We start from the raw sequence: 14758 nt of genomic DNA, 5'->3' as shown, positions 1-14758 counted from the left end.
GGCATGCTCTACCAATGGAGCCATCCAGGCGCCCTAGGGACATTGTGCTCCAAGTGAGGAGAGAGAAACCTGAGGCCCAAAGGGGTACACTAGCAGGGGTGGCCAGAGGGGCTGGAGAAACAGGAGGGCATCCAGGAAGCAAAGGCAAGAAACGTTTCAGGGTCCAGGGAGTGGTGGGCACTTGCTGAGATGCCCGAGGCAGCAATAAGTCAAGCTGGATGATTCTGCCTCGGTGATGTTGGTTCAGGGGCAGGGCTGGTGCTGAGCCAGCACGCTGGAGGGAGTGGAAGTAGGGGAGGTGAGCAAGTACAGACAGGGAGCGTTCGGCTGAGAAGCAGAAGGAACGCGGGGATAGTTTCAGGGAGGCCTGCGAGGGAGTGACCAGTTCGGACGGGTGGGACTGCTGGATCACAGAGTCAGCATGGGGTAAGGGAGGTCAGGAGTGCCCACGGTGAGCTAGGCTCTAAGCTGGGCTTTAGGGGCTCTCTGGACAACAGCTGAGGAAAGGTCTATGCCTGAAAGGAGCTTATAGACTCTAGAAAGTGACAGAATTCAAGAGGAAATTAAAGTCTGAGCATCAGATCTAACTCTTGCTTCAACTAACAGAAACCGACTTGTTAGTTTGACCTTAGAAGCAGTGACTTTAGAGCCAGAGAAAGTCAGAGGGCAATTGTGGGTCCAATTAGATATGGTGACCCCAAACAGAAAGACTATGAAATTGTTTCAGGGTCGAATCAGGTAGTAAGTGGATTAGCTGAGCTGGCAGATGGACACCAGATTTGAGAATTATGTGGTGAGTAATCTTTCTTTTCTTTTTGGTGCAAAATGGTGGTTTACTAAAGCCCAGGGACAGGACCTGTGGGCAGAAAGAGCTGCAGCACTGGGGTCTCGAGGAGTGGTGATTACATACTCAGGACTTGGAGGAAGTAAGGAAAAGGGAGGTTTCAAAAGAACTTTCATATGCTAAAGAGGACCGACCTACAAGATACCAGAGGCCTTGACATTGTCAAGGTAAGGTCGTTTTCCCCTCTAGCAAGGTATTAACATTAAGATAGTTGGGACATCCCTGGAAGAATGCCACACATTTCCCACCCTGGGGGGTGGGGGCAGGTTGCAGGGTGTCAGCTTGTGCTTTGTCTTCAGCTAGCCTTCTGCTCCATCATTCCCCGCCCTGAACAATTTTGACCCTTAAATCTTTAAGGTGGTTAGGTGGAAGGTGGTGAGGGTGGAAGGTCACATGTTCTGTAACGTCTTCCTGCTGAATAGGGGCGTAGAGATGTCCCTACCTATGGGTCAATATTGGTCAGCTGGGGAACACATAGGGGAGTTACGAGAGGGCATTGTAGGGATGGAATCTTGACACCAAGCAGAGAGATACTGAAAAAGACAATGCATTAAGATTAGTGTTCCTAGTGTTCCGGAACCTGGACTGGATCGCCCGACGGAAGAACCAAGCGGCACTCGGAGATCTTGGAGGTTAGGAGGTTTATTTAACGCCCGCGGGCTCAGAAGAGAGTGGTCTCCAAAGGTCTGAGCCCCGAGCACAAAGGGGGCAATTTATACACTTCTACTTCCGCATACTTGGCACTTTTGGCGCATGCGCAAAGCGGGGCAGGGAGAAGAACCCAGATTGGTGAAGAACCCGGATTGGTGCGAGCAGGAAGCTGAGCAGGGAGAAGAACCTGGAAGAGCCCCGGGGCAAGGACTGGGACTCTCCCCGCTGGCTGGGTCGGCCATCTTGGGACACAGATTTTCCTTATTCCCCCCTTTGATGCCCCTTTAAACAGCTAGTTTAGAGGTCACCATCTTCATCTTCTAAGGGGCGATAGTGAGTAAGGAGTAACTGGAGTCTGATTTTAGCAATTTGAGTAGTGATAAACCTAGTAAGGGCATTAAGAATACAAAGACCAAATGCTACTATGAGGAGAAGCAATAGGAGGGGGCCGACGAGGGGGGTGAACCAAGGGAACCGTTGTGAGAGGGTAGCCCACCAAGTTGTCCGCTGGAGTTTTCCCACCGGTGATGTACTCGTTCCTGTAACCGGGTCAGTTTCTTGGACCACCCCCAGCTCATTAGCATAGAAACAACAGTCCTCCTGTAAGAAGAGGCAGAGCCCCGCTCGCGCAGCCGTGAGCAAGTCGAGCCCATGCCTGTTTTGGAGGACCGAGGCCAGTAAAAGTGGGATCTTTGACCTTAGGTAGAGGGAGCCATCGTGGCTAACCCATCAGCAGATGAAACCCGTGGACAAGTAAGTGCAGTAATACAGCCTAGAGACACCCAATAAGCAATGACAATAGTAAGCTTCTGGGGGAAAGTCCAGTCAGGAGGGGCAACAGTGTAGAGTCTGACTCCCAAGATGAGGGCAATCACGCCAATGAGAGCCAGGGACCACGGTGAGCAGGTGTCCATCAGTCAGTGGGGTCTCGTCGAAGGTGAAGCCGGAGTGGGTTCGTGAAGTCTGGCTGGACTCTCCACTGGCACGGCTTCTCGTCCAAATGGTGAGCTTTCTTCACTCTGGAGTGGTGGACGCACGGGTGACACCTGAGACCTTGAGGGCAGTAGGGGCGGTTAGAACAACGGTGTGGCGCCCTGTCCACTGCGGTTTGAGGGGGTCTTTCTTCCAATCTTTGACCCTAACTGAGTCCCCTGTCTGGAAGGAGTGCACCTGAGACCCAAAGGAGATTGGGGCCCTCTCAATGGTATACTTTTGTAATTTATTTAGGGTGGCCCCCAGGGCCTGAAGCTGCTCCTTTATCCCTTTATCTCCAACCTGATGCAAGTTTCCTGGAAGGCTTCCCAAGCAAGCATGGGGGAGGCCGTCCATATATTAATTCAAATGGGGAGAAACCTGACGTCCCGGGCATGCAGCGAGCACGCAGGAGAGCTAGGGGTAGCAGATCCGGCCATGGGAGGTTAGTCTCCTGACAAAACTTTGCTAAGGTTCCCTTGAGGGTGCGATTCATTTGCTCTACTTTCCCTGAACTTTGGGGCCGGTAAGCGGTGTCGAGTCTCTAGGTGATGTTGAGAGATCTGGTCAACACCTGTACACTGGCTGCCACAAATGTGGGTCCGCTGTCACTATGGATTGTCAACGGCAGGCTGAACCGGGGCACGATCTCCCACAAGAGGACTTTAGCTACTTCCTGGCTTTGCTCCGTCCTGGTCGGGAAGGCTTTGACCCACCCAGAGTCTGTGCACACTATTACTAGGAGAGATCTGAACCCCCTGCTCGGCTGCACATCTGTGGAGTCCACCTCTAGATCTTCGAAGGGGGCTGCTCCCATCCTCTGGACACCTGGCGGGGGCCGTGGTGCAGACTGAGCATTATTTTTAGCACATGTTATGCATCATTCACTCGTTGCTCGGCATAGGGCCGCAGCTGACTGATGTAGTGGTGCTTCTTGAGAAGGGCCTCTAATGCAGTTTTCCCCAGATGAGTGAGTTGGTGGTGTTCCTTGACTAGATGCCCTCCAGTTGCTGTTGGAACAAAGATTCGTCCATCTGGCATTATCCACCATCCCTTTTCAGTCAGGGTGGCTCCCTCAGCCATGGCCTGTTCTTTTTCCTTTTCAGTGTAACTGGGCGGGGGGACTTCTTCCGGGGGTGTCAGGGCCATGGTGAGGGAAGGGGCTCTGTCTATGTCCTCACTGGCTGAGGTCTTGGCTGCCTCATCTGCCAGATGATTTCCCCGCGCTATGGGGTCATCTCCTTTCTGGTGTCCCTCACAGTGCAGGATTGCTGCTTCCTTTGGAAGCCAGACGGCTTCAAGGAGTCTCAGTATCCCCTCCTTGTTCTTGATAGTTTTTCCTGTGGCGGTTAGGAGGCCCCTTTCCTTGTAGGTGGCTCCGTGTATGTGTACAGTAGCGAAGGCGTGCCGAGAGTCAGTGTAGATGTCGACTCATTTGCCTTCACCAAGGGTGAGGGCTCGCACTAAGGCATATAATTCAGCCCGTTGAGCTGACCATCCAGCTGGTAATGCCTTAGCTTCTAGGACTTTAGTGGTTGTGGTTTATTCTTGGTAGGATAAAAGTTTTACATTTAGTGCTGATAACTTTAAAGGTCTATCTTAAACCAACAAACTTAAATATTGAATTATATTCCACCTGGGCCCACTCCATTTTCAGTTTTTACCTGAAACACTGGTGGGGAAATCTGGAGTGAGCGGTGTTAAGTCCAGGGAGTGCTCTTCTTGCTCCTTGATAGCGAGGGAAGGAGCCATGGTGCCTGAGGCACCGAGGATGGTCTGGGAGCCAGCTATGCAGGCTGCAACCCAAGGTGGTGCAGAAAGAAGAAGGGGGAGGGGGAGACAGAAGAGGCAAAGTGTTGCCAGAAGGCAGAGAAAGCGTTCCTGGTTCTAGAGCTCATCAGCTCCAACAGAGGCGCAGACGCCATGTTTTCCCGCCAACAAGTGGAGATAGGCCGTCCAAGTCAGGCCAGAGAAGACAGGGAACTTCCCCGAAACAAAGGGAGTTTCAGCAGCTGCTTGGGAATATTCCTTAAAGTCCCCGTCCTGAGGGAGACTAACCACAGTCTGCTCCAGTTATAGCCATTAACCCAAGCAATGAATGAGGGACAAGCCCCCACGTCTATTAGGAAGAACAGTGAGAGAGAGAGAGTCAAGCGTCCCCTTCATCTGGAATGGCCCGTGTTTCCTCCAGCAACCTGGGTTTCCTCAGAGGAGGCCTATTTATTTATTTATTTATTTATTTATTTTTTTAATATTTTATTTATTTGACAGAGAGAGACACAGCGAGAGAGGGAACACAAGCAGGGGGAGTGGGAGAGGGAGAAGCAGGCTTCCCGCCGAGCAGGGAGCCCGATGTGGGGCTCGATCCCAGGACTCTGGGATCATGACCTGAGCCGAAGGCAGACGCTTAACGACTGAGCCACCCGGGCGCCCCTAGGGGAGGCCTATTTAGATAATTGTCATCTAATATGTTGGCGGGGGTGGGGGTTACAAGCTGACACATTCGGGCAAACACATTCTTCCAGAGGCTGTTAGGTCGGGGTCCTGGTGTAGAGCAAGGAAGGCCTAGGTATGAGCAATGAATGTATCCTAGGTCCATGTGCCCTGTTTCCTGCAGAGGAGATCTAACCGATAGACCCCACTGAGGCCATGCTGTGTTACAGGAGCTCAGTCCTTTCCTAAGTTTTGCAATCCAAATTGTTTCCAGTGGGTTAAAAGGCACCCCAAGGGGGAGTCCTTGGGAACCGAAGAAAAGAGAAGGTCCATTACCTAGAAAATCCCCCCGACTCCCGGGTGGTGTCCCATGTGCAGGATGTCAGAGGCTCCTGGTGTCACAGCGACCCGAGGCGTCCCTGAACAAAATCGCTATGATCACTGCCGCAGTTAAAGGCCCCTGTAAGAGGGAGGCCCGCCCTGCCCCCGCTTTCCCATTGCATCCTAGGACTGAAATATCATGCCTTGAAGGTCATGGATGAAGGTCACGCCTTTACCTGCTTTGAAGGTATTTTACCTTGATCTTGCCTTTAAGAACCTGCCGCTTTTAACCCATGGAGAACACTAGAAAAGTTTTACAACGGGAAAATTACCGAATTTTGTAATTTAAGTAATGAGTAGAGGACACGGACGGAAAATCGTAAAGATAGAAATCCACCATGATTCTAAGCGACATTCCAACACATGTAGTCCTTACAGCCGACTTCCCTAGAAACAGTCCCCAGTTGGGTTTTAATTCAATCGGGTGCTGCTTTCGGCCGGCTCCCAGTGGAGGTCCCGTGGCCAGAAGCAGCTAGATCAGGGATGTGAAGGGGATCACATTAGATCAATCAGGAAGAATTCTCACATGGGAGTCTTAAGATTGGCAGCTGTCCTGGTGACTTAGGTGGCTGTCCCATGCCCAAGATAGACGACTTTGTATAAGGACAGCAGTAAAAAGAGGGCATCAAGTTTCTGGGTCTTACTACCATCTGGCAAGGGCACTCACTTCCAGCTAAAAGGCAGGCCTTCTCCCTCCCCATGGAGTAGCCACAGGCTAGAGGGCTGCAGCCTGAGCAATCGGCGTGAAAGTGTTCCAGTAAGACCGTACTCCTTGAAGGGCCCCTGACAGGAGAGTAAAGGAAGAGGAGAGAAAGTACTCACCAACTTTGCACTGAAGCTCAGAGTTCAGATGTAAAGACTCAAAGCCCCACGTTTGGGCACCATATGATGGGGTTTTGGAATACAGTTGAGGTTTGGTGGGGTGAGGTCCGGAGCCGACGACCAAGAAGGAATTCTTGAGACGTCCTTGGTGCAAAATGGTGGTTTATTAAAGTATGGGGACAGAACCCGTGGGCTGAAAGAGCTGCTCCCTGTGGTGAGTAATCTGAATCCGGGGCTGTGGGTGGTGCGGGCTCCCCTTTTTGGAAATCTCCTCCCTAACCTAAGGTCATTGCTTTGAGGCAATTTGAAACAATAGGCTCTTGTGGGAGGCAAAATTTTATCAGCATTTTTTAATTTATCCAAATATGGGTAAATGTGTGAATTCCCGGAATTTAGCAGTGAACAAAAGGAAAAATTTCTCCCCTCATGGAACTTCCATTCCCATGGGAGGAGACAGATAATAAACATAAGGTAAAAATATAGCAAATCAGGGGCGCCTGGGTGGTGCATTTGGTTAAGTGACTGACTCTTGGTTTCAGCTCAGGTCGTGATCTTGGGGTCGTGGGATTGAGCCCCACATCGGATTCCACGCTCAGCTTGAAGTCTACTTAAGACTCTCTCTCCCTCTCCCTCTGCCCCTCCCCCTGCTCTCTCCCTCTCTCAAATAAACAAATCTTTAAAAGATATATAATGCATCAGATAGTGGTAAGAGCTACAGAATAATAGTAACAGGGAACTTGGGATGTTGGTGGTGCTCTTCAGGTAAGATGTTAAGGACTCAGAAAGTGTGACATTTAGGCAGAGTCTTTTTTTTTTTTTTAAAGATTTTATTTATTTATTTGACAGAGAGAGACACAGTGAGAGAGGGAAAACAAGCAGGGGGAGTGGGAGAGGGAGAAGCAGGCTTCCCGCGGAGCAGGGAGCCGATGCGGGGCTCGATCCCAGGACCCTGAGATCATGACCTGAGCCGAAGGCAGACGCTTAACCTACTGAACCACCCAGGCGCCCCTAGGCAGAGTCTTAAGCTGAGGAATAAGCTGGGTGGATGGCTGGGGCAGAGAATCAGTGCAAAGGCCCTGGGGTGAGAGGATGTGTGATGTGCTAGAGGTGTAGCTAGGAGGCTGAGGGAGCAAGGCCAGGAGTATGAGGAGACGAGGTTGCCTCTGGCAGAGCCGAGAACTTTCAGCAACCTTATCTTCTAAGACTGCTGCTTTGCTGCCCCCGGAAGAGCCAACTTCAGTTTAGGGCATAGAAGCAGTTGACTTTGCACTTCTTTTAGCAAAGCTGTGTTCCCCTCCACCTCTGCTTGCAGGCTGACCTGCTCCACTCTGGCTGGCCCCCATCCATCCTTCTCTCAGGGGACATGACCCAAACAGCTGCAAGTGACCAGCAGTTAGTTCAGATTAAGCAAATAGTCAAGGAAGGGAAGTTCTTGGGTATAGGATGCCAACTAATAGATGGGAAAAGAATAACAGATTGAGAAGATCACGATTTTTCAACCCTCGATGAAAGCGTGGCCCTGAGCCATAATCATCATTGGTTGCTAACCGAGTTCTATGAAGAGTTAAGAGGGTCTTTAAAACGGATGGGTTAGGCTGACGCCCCCAAATGAGCCCAGTGATCAATCTTTTTTTTTCTTTTTAAGTATTTTATTTATTTATTTGAGAGAGAGAATGAGGGGGGGAGGGTCAGAGGGAGAGACAGACTCCCGGCTGAGCAGGGAGCCCGATGTGGGACTCGATCCTGGGACTCCAGGATCATGACCTGAGCCAAAGGCAGACGCTTAACCAACTGAGCCACCCAGGTGCCCCCCGCCCCCACCCACCCCCCAGTGATCAATGTTATCACTCAAGGTAGGGCCAGGTACTGTGTGTGTGTGTGTGGTATGATGCGGTGAGAGGTGCTATGGGAGTACCTGTGAATCCTCTTCCAAAAAGAACAGAGGGGTGCCTGGGTGGCCCAGTTGGTTAGGTGGCTGACTCTTGGCTTCGGCTCAGGTCATGATCTCACCATCGTGAGATCAAGTCCCGAGTCAGGCTCCCAGCTCAGCGAGGAGTCTGCTTGGGATTCTCTCTCTCCCTCCCCTCCTCACTGCTCTGACTCGGGCACCTGCACGCACACGCACTCTCTCTCTCAAATAAATAAATAAATAAATAAATAAATAAATAAATAAAATCTTAAAAAAAAAAAGAAAAGAAATTGAATCGAAATCAGCTTGTAAATCTAACCACTGGTTCATAGGGAATGTGGGGAGAAAGCAGGGCATGTTACACCATCCGTCAAGTCCAGAATGTGAGGAATTCAATTCTAGAAGACAAATAAGCGATTATGTCACCCAATAACATAGCATGATAAAAAGAGAGATAAGGAGAAGTGTTCTAAATTAAAAGAAGTAAAGAAGTAGAAGCCTTACCAATCAAATGCAATAGGTGGAGCTTGTGTATGTCCTGCTTAAAATAAAGCAAACAGAAAAGACCTATCTTAGGGGCACCTGGCTGGCTCAGTTGGAATAGCATGAGACGCTTGATCTCGGGGTCATGGGTTCGAGCCCAACATTGGGTGTAGAGATTACTTAAAAAGGGAAATTACTTAATTAGGGAAATTTGAGTGGATATTAGATGATAAAAAACTGTTGATTTCTGTGTGTTAATGGGGTGTGTGTTTTTTAAACTTACCTTTCAAGACATGCTGACATATTTACATGTAAAATTATACGTCTGAAATTTTCTTTGAAATATTCTAACAAAAAAATTTTAAAAAACGCAAAACATGAGGTGTATCGATGAAACAAGGGTTGCAAAGTTTTTTATAATTTATTGGAGCTGGTGTATGTGAGTGCTGTGGACAGAATTGTGTCCCCCAAAACTCATGATGAAGCCCTAACTACCAAGTGACTGTATTTGGAGATGGAACTTTAATGAGGCGGTTAAGGTTAAGTGAGATCACTTAACCTGACCCTACAGAATCAGTGTTCTGGAAAAGACTCCAGAGAGCTTTCTCACTGTCTCTCCCTGAAATGCTTCCTCTGCCTCTCCCTCCTTCCCTGTTCCCTTTCCCTCATCTCCTTCCTCTCTTCCTCCTCAGGTCCAGAAATTTTATTTCAAGACTTTATTTTATTTATTGGGGGAGGGGTGGGCAAAGAGAGAGAGAGAATCTTAAGCAGGCTCCACGCCCAGTGCCAGGGAGGAGGCTGAAGGGGCGCTACCTCACAACCCTGAGATCATGACCTGAGCAGAAATCAAGCACCCCATGCTTAACCACTGAGCCCCTCAGGTGCCCCTTATTTTTTTGTAAATATTTACGTTTGTACGTATGGAATCTCTATGCCCAAGGTAGGGCTTGAACTCACCACCCTGAGATCTAGAGTTCCATGCTCCAGGGACTGAGCCAGCCAGGCGCCCCAAGAAAATGTTTCTTTTAAAAACAGTTCCTGACTTAAGCAGCACACAAAATCAAAGTGCATGGTTGTTTTCCTTCAACCTTCATCTTTTAGGACTGCTGAGATCTGCTTCTTCAGGCATCTTTTTTTTTTTTTTTTTTAAGATTTTATTTATTTGACAGCGCGAGACAGTGAGAGAGGGAACACAAGCAGGGGGAGTGGGAGAGGGAGAAGCAGGCTTCCCGCCGAGCTCGGAGCCCGATGTGGGACTCGGTTCCAGGACCCAGAGATCATGACCTGAGCGGAAGGCAGACGCTTAATGACTGAGCCACCCAGGTGCCCCTTCAGGGATCTTTTTAAGGAAAGTTTTAAGTGTCAGAAATCAAACGGGAAAATGCAACTTCCTGAGGCTCTCACTCTCCTCGCTCTCCAAGGAAAGGACGGGCACCCACCTTCCTGTGGCCTTATTTTGGCCCCAAATACCGAGGGCTGGGGAAGCGGCACCGCGTGGGAGCTTCCCGCTCCAGCCGGGCTGCCCCCAGGGGACGCCCAGTCACCCCCTGCCCTGACGCCCCCTGCCCCTGGCCCCTCTCCCCCTGGCCGGGGCGCCCCCTCCCACTCCCCAGCCCTAGCCCCAGACGCCCCGCCCCCTCTACCCCCCTCCCCGGCAGGGCTGCGCTGCTGGCCCAGCGGCTCAGGCCCTGTGGGGGGCCTGCTGGTTGGGGGGCGGCGGCCCCCATGCTGTCTGTCCCCGGCGCCGCTGCCGGGCACCCTGGGCGCCGCCTGGGGGAGACGCGCTGCAGGTTGCAATGCGGGCTCCTCCCCGCCGCTCTTAGGCCGCTCGGAGGCTGCGGGGCCTCGCCGAGAGCGCCCCCTCCTGGCCCAGCCGCACCTCCTCCGCCGGTCCACTGCGGAGGGAGGGAGGGGGCCCTCGCTCTTTTTATTTTTTAGTTTTTTAGTTTTTAGATTTAGGGTGTTTTGTTTACATAACAAAATTTTATCATTTTAACAGTTTTTAAGAGTACAGTGCATTTGCATTAAATACACTCACGTTGCTGTGCAGCCATCCCCACCAACCGTCTGCGGAACTTTTCCATCTTCCAAACTGAAACTCTGTCCCCATTAAACACAACTTCCCATGCTCTCCTTCCCCAGCTCCTGGCAACCACCATTCTGCTTTCTGTCTCTACCGCTCGCTCTGACTCCTCATATATTCGTCCTTTGTGGCCGGCTGGCTTTATATAGCTCACATCAGGGCTCATCCATGCCGTAACATGTGTCAGAATTACCTTCCTTTTATTTATTTATTTTTTATTTTTTAAAGATTTATTTATTTGACAGATAGAGACACAGCGAGAGAGGGAGCAGTGGGAGTGGGAGAGGCAGAAGCAGGCTTCCCGCGGGGCTCGATCCCAGGACCCTGGGATCATGACCTGAGCCAAAGGCAGATGCTCAACGACTGAGCCACCCAGGCGCCCCTACCTTCCTTTTAAAGGCTGAATAATATTTCATTGTATTGTTGGCATAGAACACAGTTGGAGGAACCAGTCATCCCTCTGTGGATGCTGGGGTTGTTTCCACCTTTTGGTGATTGTGGATAATGCCGTTGGGAATGTGGGTGTACACATGTCCATTGGAATCCCAGCTTTCAATTCTTTTGGGTATCAACTCCGAAGTGGAATTCCTAGGTCATATGGTGATTCTATGTTTAACTTTTTGAGGACCTGCCACACTGTTCCACAGCAGCTGCCCCATTTCACATTCTTTTTTTTTTTTAAAGATTTTATTTATTTATTTGAGAGAGAGAGAGAGAATGAGAGAGAGAGCACATGAGGACGGGAGGGTCAGAGGGAGAAGCAGACTCCCCGCCGAGCAGGGAGCCTGATGTGGGACTCGATCCCGGGAGTCCAGGATCATGACCTGAGCCGAAGGCAGTTGCTCAACCAACTGAGCCACCCAGGCACCCCCCATTTCACATTCTTGCCCACAGAGCACAAGGGTTCCCGTTTCTCCACAACCTCCCCAACATTTGCTTTCCGTTTTTGGATAATAGCCATGCATTATCCAAATGCATTTTTAAAAATTGTGATAAAATACACATAATATAAAATGTACCATTCTAACTCTTTTAAAGTGTATGATTCAGTGGCAGTAAGTACAGTCGCAGTGTTGTACAACTACCACTGTCCAGTTCTAGAACTTTTTCATTACCTCAAATGGAAACCCCTTACCCATTAGCAGTCAACCCTTCCCACAGTCCTGGCAAGCAATAATCTACTTTCTGTTTCTATGGAATGGCCTATTCTGGATGTTTCGTATAAATGGAATCATACAATATGAAAATCGTGGCCTTTTATGTGGTATCTTTTTTTTTTTTTTTAAGATTTTATTTATTTGACAGAGAGAGAGAGAGTGGCAGAGGGAGAGGGAGAAGCAGACTCCCTGCTGAGCAGGAAGCCCGGTGTGGGACTCGATCCCAGAACGACCTGAGTGGAAGGCAGAGGCTTGACCAACTGAGCCACCCAGGTGCCCCTTGTGTTAGGTATCTTTAATTTGACCCTATGTTTTCAAGGCTTATCCATTTGTAGTGTATCAGTACTTCACTCCTTTATACAGCTAATATTCCACTGTTTGAATGTCTTAGTAGCTCAGACTGCTATGACAAAACACCATAGACTGGGGGGCTTGAACAGCAGACCAACAACAAAACAATGTTCCACTCATAGCATTCTACTCCTGGCCCCTCCCCCAATCCATGTTCTTCTTCTTATTTTTTTTTAAGATTTTATTTATTTATTTGACAGAGAGAGAGACAGCAAGAGGGGGAACACAAGCAGGGGGAGTGGGAAAGGGAGAAGCTGGCTTCCCACTGAGCAGGAGCCCGATGCGGGCTCGATCCCAGGACCCAGAGATCATGACCTGAGCCGAAAGGCAGACGCTTAACGACTGAGCCACCAGGTGCCCCCAATCCATGTTCTTATCACATGCAAAATACATTCATTCGGTATCAAAAGCCCCCAAATTCTTAACTCATTCCAGCATCAACTGCGAAGTGTGAAGTCCAGAGTTTCACATGAGACCATCGTCTTAATCATATACAGGTGAGATTTGTGGTATGATTCATCCTGAGGCAAAATTCCTCTCCAGCTATGAACCTGTAAAATCAGAAAAGTTACGGGTTTCCAAAACCCAGAGTGGTAGACAGGCATAGGATAGACATTTCTCTTTTCTTTTTTTTTTTAAGATTTTATTTATTTAACAGAGAGAGACACAGCGAGAAAGGGAACACAAGCAGGGGGAGTGGGAGAGGGAGAAGCAGGCTTCCCGCTGAGCAGGGAGCCCGATGTGGAGCCCGATGCGGGGCTCGATCCCAGGACCCTGGGATCATGACCTGAGCTGAAGGCAGACGCTTAACGACTGAGCCACCTGGGCGCCCCAGGATAGACATTTCTATTCCCAAAGGGAGAAGTCAGAAAGGAGAAAGGGGCGACGAGCCCCAAGCAAGTCCAAAACTTAGCAAGACAAATTCCAAGAGATATTAAGGCTCAAGAATAATCCTCTTCGGTTAGATACTCTGACCTCTAGACCAACAAGGGCCGCAGTCCCACTCCCAGGACCCACTGGGGTGCATGCTCTATGGACTGAGTCAGCCAGGCACCCCATTCTTGCTCATAGCTGCATAGCAGTATGACCTGGTCCTGTAGGATCTCAGAATCCAACAGCCTTCCTTCGTGTGGTCCTGCTACTTCTGTTCCCTTTAATATCCTCTCTATTCCTGACTTCTGTTGAGATGGTTGATTAGGTCCATGGTTCACACCCACACCAATCTTGTCAAATGGCCAGTGAGCCACATCCTTGATGTTTTCTTTTTAATACACACTTTCTTGTTTGTTGTAGTATGGACAAGCTGAGACTTTTCCAAATCTTCAAGTTCTCATTCCTTCTTACCTAGCAATCCTTCTTCAATTCCTCTCTTTCTTCTCATGTTTTACTCTAAGCAGTCAGGAGGAACCAAGCTGCCCCTTCAACACTTCACCTAGCAATCTCCATAGCTAGATATCCAACAATTCCATCACTCTTCGACAAAACACTAGAACCAACGCACAATTCAGCCAAGTTCTTGCCACTTTATAACAAGGATTGCCTTTTCCCCATTGTCCAAAAATGTGCTCCTCATTTCTGTCTGAGACCTCATCAGAATGATCTTGGCCACTCATGTTTCTACCAACATTTTGCCCATGAGAAGGTGGAGGCTTTCTCTCCAGCTTGGCTCTCTCCTTCCTACGCTCTCACCAGAATCGCCGTGAGCCGTCCCTTTATGGCAGTCTGGACTTCTAGTGTGCACCTCTAATCTCCTCCAGCATCTTCCCGTTACAGCTTCAAAGCCATTTCTGCTTTTGTAGGTATTTGTTGCAACAGTACCCCACCCATCAGATTTATTTATTTATTGAGAGAGAGAGAGCAAATGAGAGAGAGTACGAACAGGGGGCAGGGAGAGGGAGAAGCAGGCTTCCCCGCTGAGCAGGGAGCCCAACACGGGACTCGATCCCAGGACCCTGAGATCATGACCGGAGCCGAAGGCAGACGCCCAACTGACTGAGCCACCCAGGCACCCCAGGACCAGTTCTCTCTTAATCAGCTTGGACTGCTATAACCAAATACCATAGACTGGGAGGATTGAAACCACAGACATTTATTTCTCATAGTTTGGGAGGCTGGGAAGTCCAAGATCAAGGTGGCAGATTGGGTGCCTGGTGACAGCCTGCTTCCTGGCTTATAGACAGCAGGCTTTTCACTTTTCATTGCTTCTGAGGTTCTTTGTGACACAAAATATATGGAGTGTTTTCCCATACTAACAACCAATTCTCGGATTCTCTGACACTCACTAGGTGTACAACAGTTCAACTCAATTCTGATATTATCTACGTGGAGTGAGCGTCAGACTCTACAGGTTAAAGGGCTCAGTCCTACCAGACTGCCTCCACTTCCCATGCCAACTGCAAATGGGGTGCCCAGGCTGCCTACACTTTGCCCAACTGACTACAAATTTGGAGGTTCCCATGACAGCTGCCTAGAATGACTCACAGAGCGCAGGAAAGCACTCTACTTACTATTACTGGTTTGTTAGAAATGATACAACTCAAGGACGGCCGAATGGAAGAGATGCTTAGGGCTGGGTACTGGGAATGGCAGGCTGGCATGCCTGGTATATTACCCTCCCAACACTTTTTTTTATAATGATTTTTTTTTTAAGATTTTATTTATTTATTTGACAG

The sequence above is a fragment of the Halichoerus grypus genome, chromosome 5 (assembly GCF_964656455.1).
Source record: "Halichoerus grypus chromosome 5, mHalGry1.hap1.1, whole genome shotgun sequence".
Taxonomy (NCBI): Eukaryota; Metazoa; Chordata; class Mammalia; order Carnivora; family Phocidae; genus Halichoerus; species Halichoerus grypus.
This window is presented reverse-complemented; position numbering follows the sequence as displayed.